A 5,285-nucleotide genomic window follows, 5' to 3' on the forward strand; every position below is an offset into this window, starting at 1 on the left:
CTGCTCCCCAGGAATCATCCAAGTTTTCCTACTAGTCTGAGACTGCTGAGGTACCTAGTCATGTGAACCAGGGGGACAAGTTGGCTTGGAAACCCCACATACGAATGCCTAAGATTCACACCTTCTTTTGTTTATGATCATATTAGTTACCTTTTTTGTTACTGTGATTGGGCTGTACAGTTTTATGTCAACACATACGTTAGTCATCTGAGAGAAAGGAACCTCTGCTGAAAAATGCCTCCAGAACAGACTGCAGGCAAGCCTGTAGGGCATTTTCTTAGTGATTGACAGAACAGGGTTCAACCCATTATGGATGGTGATGCCCTTGGACTGGTGGTTCTGGCTTCTATAAGAAAGTAGGCTAAGCAAACCAGTAAATAGCATACCTCCACGGCCTCTGCATTAGCTCCTGGCTCCAGGTTCCTGCTCTGGCCTGACTTCCTGTGATGAATTATAATGTGGAAGCATAAGCCAAATAGTCCCTTTCCTACCAAGTTGCTTTTGTCATGATGTTTCATCAGAGCAATATTAACCCTGACTAAGACAACCTAAGGAAGAGAGAAGTATTGGACTTGTGTTTTCAAAGGGAGAGAGCCTAACATGGTGGCAAACAAGGTGGCAGAAGCAGAAAACTGAGAGATCACATTTTCAGCCACTATTACAAAGCAGAGAGAGTGAACTGGGGTTGGGGAGGCTATAAACTCTCAAAGTCTGCACCTAGTGATGTACTTCCTGTAGCAAGGCCATACCACTTCCTCAAACCTCCAACAGGGGACTAAGTGTTCAAATTCTTGAGCCTATGGGGAACATTTTCATTCAAACCACCACAACTGTTTATGTACCACCATTACTTTCACCTTTAACCTATTGGATAATGCTTTGATGTGTTCCTTAATAGAGAGCCTGGAATATTTAACTCAGGTCCTCAAGTATGCAAGCTTTTTTTTTTTTTATCTTTAAGTCATTAGTTTATTTACAATTTTTTTCTAGTATAAGAGTTCAAGAGTTTAATCCAATTTTCAGATCATCTCTTAAACTTTCTTCATTCTGTTAAAGGGATGAATTAAATAATCCTTATTTTTTAAGTAGCTGGTGCCTTACTTAGAAAGGTGCGGCAAATCCAGATCCAAAGTACACGGTCATCATAGCCAGCAACCGCCACTTGTTTTCCACTGAAAATGGCAAATTCTTCCCCGGACCCTCCTTATAGTGGCTGCAACGGACCACGGAGGTGGTGAACCTCCGGATACTCTGTCCCAACATGTCGCTGCTGGAAGTTCTGCGAAATGGCCGTACCACCTAACTCTCCTTTCTTCACGACCTTGCTCTGCTGAGCGCGAAGACCGAAAGGCGGATTCAAGCTTTATAATGTGACTTTCACAGACCTGTCAGCAGTTTACATGAACAGATACACCTATATTTTAAAAGCTTAGGCCTTTAACTTGGGCTTTAACTAATTCTTGCCTACGGCCTGCCTCATGGCCAAGTCTACCTCTCTGCTTGCTCTGAATCAACCATCCACCTCTGTATCTGCAGGCTGAATCTCCCCTTCTGATCTTGTCTTCCAGAGACTTGCTCTCTCTCTGCACAGAAGTTCCTGCTCAGCTATTGGCCATCAGCTCTTTATTAAAGCCAATGAACAAGTAAGGAAGGATGAATGTTTACCAAAAAATATGAATCTGGTCATGGGCCATAGAAATAACAATGCCAAGATCCAGTTGTACTCAGCTGTCTGCCAATTTGTCAATCAACAACTGCACATACAGAGACAACTTTCACACAATGTCAAAAGGTTACCTCAACAAATCATCCTATTGATTGAGTTTTTGCTCCAGCCCCTTCCTTCCAAAGGCTGTGATGAGAGGAAATCCCATATTAAACAAACAAAAAAACAAACAAAAACAAACAAACAAACGTGATGGCTGGAGAGATGGCTCAGTGATTAAGAGCACTGACTGCTCTACCAGAAGTCCTGAGTTCAAATCCCAGCAACCACAATGTGGCTCACAACCATCTGTAAAGGGATCCGATGCCTTCTTCTGGTGTGTCTGAAGACAGCAACAGTGTACTCACATATATAAATAAATAAATCTTTTTAAAAATGTGAAGCATGGGTAAATTTTATGAAAAATATTCTTAAGGGATCCTCACCCAAAGCAGAAGTAATATCCAGAGGCCCTGGTCTTTTTCCACTCATCTCTGCATACTGTCTTCTACAATCTACCTAATTTTTTCTCCTTTGGAAATTCAGGTGTTAACTCCCAAGGATGTTATGACTCTTGAAGGATCACTTGTGTTACATTTCCACACTTGTGTGTTTGATGAGATTGGAGATGGACTTCGCTTAATTTTTAACAATGCCTTTCCCATTTTAGAACACTATGCTTATTATAGAAAAAATAAAAGTAAAGAAGAATATAGGCTATAATAAAGGCACACACCAATCTTGTTTTCATTTTTATTCCAGAATAAGCAGTGTTCCCTTCTCATGCTATCCCTGTCTGCACTCAGTTATTAGACTTCAACAATAGAAAATAGGAGTAAGGATGCAGTTTAGATGGTAGAATGCTTGACTAGTCTGTATGAAACACTACTTACCATATTAGCACTGAGGAGTTGAAGTGAGAAGATAAGAAATTCAAGGTTTTCCTTATCTACATATCAAGTACAAGACCAGGCTGAGCTACCTGAGACCTTGTCACAAACCAAATAACAAGCAAAAAGGTAAATAATTATTTTATATAAGAGATCCAGAAATAAGATGAATGTGTGTGCGCTCGTGTGTGTGTGTGTGTATGTGTGTGTGTGTGTGTGTGCGTGCGCATGCGTGTGTGTTGTAAGGGATGGCCCCAGGACCTTGTACTTGTAGGGAAGTATTCTAGCCCTGAGCTGTAACTCCAACATCAATGTGACTTCTTGAGCAGGACATTTTATCAGAGGTCAGTCTCCAGTTATGTAAAGATAGTTGGGTCAAACAATTTTAACAACCCTTAAATTCTATTATGAAGGAAAAATAAGAGCTGGTGATGTAGCCCAGTTGGTAGAGTGCTTATTAGTAGATAGGAAACCCTGGGTTCCATTCCCAAATAAACTGGACATAGTGTTATATACATGTAATCCCAGATCTTGGGAAGTAGAGGGAAGATCAGGAATTCAAGGTCATACTGAGGTACATAACAAATACAAAGCCAGTCCTGAGTGAAAAATTAGGCAAAATGAGATATATCCAACTATATCTAAGTAATTCAAATCAATTTACAAACACAGGAAATGGGCTGTGCAGGGAGATGACAGCAGGTGAGTAGAGTCTAGTCCAGGGAGAGAATCAGAATGGTGGTGAACTGACTTTCCTCTAGCCACCTGTAACTAGTGACTGCAGCTGACTGACCAGGTGGTGGGAAGGCCAGCCTCTGGGTCCTTCCCATCTTCCTGCTCTTCCCAGCATGCCAGAGGCCTGACTGCCCACCACTGCCTGCTACTAGACACCATGTACACATCACCATTTCAAAAGCCATGGAATCTGTGCTTCCTGCCACTCTTTTAGATATGGAGGATCCAGCAGCCCATTTACAGAGAGCCTCCCTGCTCTCAGAATTCAGGCCTCTCTACACTGAGTCTGAGAATTCCCACTCCCAAGCTACAGTCTCTCCACTCTCAGTGTCTGGCTCCCCACCTGCAGACTATATACCCCTAATGTCAGACTACATGCCTTTACTCTCATACTGTGACACCCAACTCTGCCTCCCAACTATAAGGCTCTTGCCCCTCACTATCAGGCTCTGGTTCCTAACTCATGCTGTGACACCCCACTTTGCCTCCCCAACTATCATGCTCTGGACCTCCACTGTTGTGCTCTGAATTCCCACTATCTGGCTCTAGTCCCCCACTACCAGGTAGCACACCCCATGTCAGGCTGCAGTCCCCCTTACTCTCAGGCCCCCCTACTCTTAGGTTGTGTCCCTTCCTCCTTCCTTCCTTCCTTCCTTCCTTCCTTCCTTCCTTCCTTCCTTCCTTCCTTCCTTCCTTCTTTCCTTCCTTCCTTCCTTCCTTCCTTCCTTCCTTCCTTCCTTCCTTCCTTCCTTCCTTCCTTCCTTCCTTCCTTCCTTCCTTCCTTCCTTCCTCCCTCCCTCCCTCCCTCCCTCCCTCCTTCCCTCCCTCCCCCTCTTTCTTTCTTTCTTTCTTCCTTTCTTCCTTTCTTCCTTTTTTCCTTTCTTTCTTTCTGACTTTGAGACAGGGTTTCTTTGTATAGCCCTGGCTGTGCTCATTCTGTAGACCAGGCTGGACTGGAACTCAGAGATTCACATGCCTCTATCTCCTGAGTTCTGGGATTAAAGGTGTGTACCATCACTATCTGGCTTGTCCTCCCATTTTTAAACTGCACCTTCACGCCCTCCCCCATTCTTAAACTTTACTCTTCTACATAGTCTCAGGTTGCTTCATAGCCTGAATGAACCATATTCTCATGCCTGGAGCTGTCACCTATAGGGAACCCCCTCCAGCATTCTGACGCAACCCTGGGATGGTCAGGACTGGATGAGAAAGCAGAGGGAAGTGTCTGCCTTAAAGGGACTAGGAAACAGGTGTGGCTAGGAAATAGGTGTGGCCCTTGCTCCACACCTATGTTTTCTTTCTTACCAGACATAAAATTTCTTGTCAATAAATTTTTGGAGAAACAAGATTTTAATTGAAAGTATAGTCTTGTGACTTGTGAAAGTATCACAACTGGTGTGGTAGCACATGCCTTTAATCCCAACATTGGGGTAGGGCATCAAAGACAGGCAGATGCCTGAGGTTGAGACCAGCCTGGTCTACAAGGCAAGATCCAGAAAACAAACAAATAAAAAAAACCACGAAAACATCAGAGAAATCTAGATACCACCACCACCACCACCACCACCCACACACACACACACATATATTATAACTCATTTCCTATTAATAGACATTTAGAGCAATTCCATTTGTCTGTGTCATTAACTACTCAGTGCTTTGACCTAAAACTGTCAACTTCAGGAGTATAAATCTACAGCCTTAAACCAGGCTGTTCCTTTTACTGAAGGGAACACTGAAAAGTTTTCTCAATTACTGTTTAACGATTACTTGATGTCTGGCACATGCTGACCATCAGTGAATCAACAGATGAGTTGTTAAACACTGGATTTGGAATATAAAATATGACTTGGTTGCTTGATTGGTTAGTTGGTTTTGAGGCAAAATCTTTAGCTCAGATTTGTCTCAAACTCAATGTGTGGCTGATGTGACCTTGAATTCTTTTTTTTTTTTTT

At 42.9% G+C, this 5,285-nt stretch overlaps 1 pseudogene; it reads right to left on the minus strand.

Moving 5' to 3' along the window:
* Positions 1-1,097: 1,097 nt before the first annotated feature.
* On the minus strand, positions 1,098-1,278 carry LOC110300766 (annotated as a pseudogene).
* Positions 1,279-5,285: the final 4,007 nt, after the last annotated feature.

The sequence above is a fragment of the Mus caroli genome, chromosome 8, assembly GCF_900094665.2.
Source record: "Mus caroli chromosome 8, CAROLI_EIJ_v1.1, whole genome shotgun sequence".
Classification (NCBI taxonomy): Eukaryota; Metazoa; Chordata; class Mammalia; order Rodentia; family Muridae; genus Mus; species Mus caroli.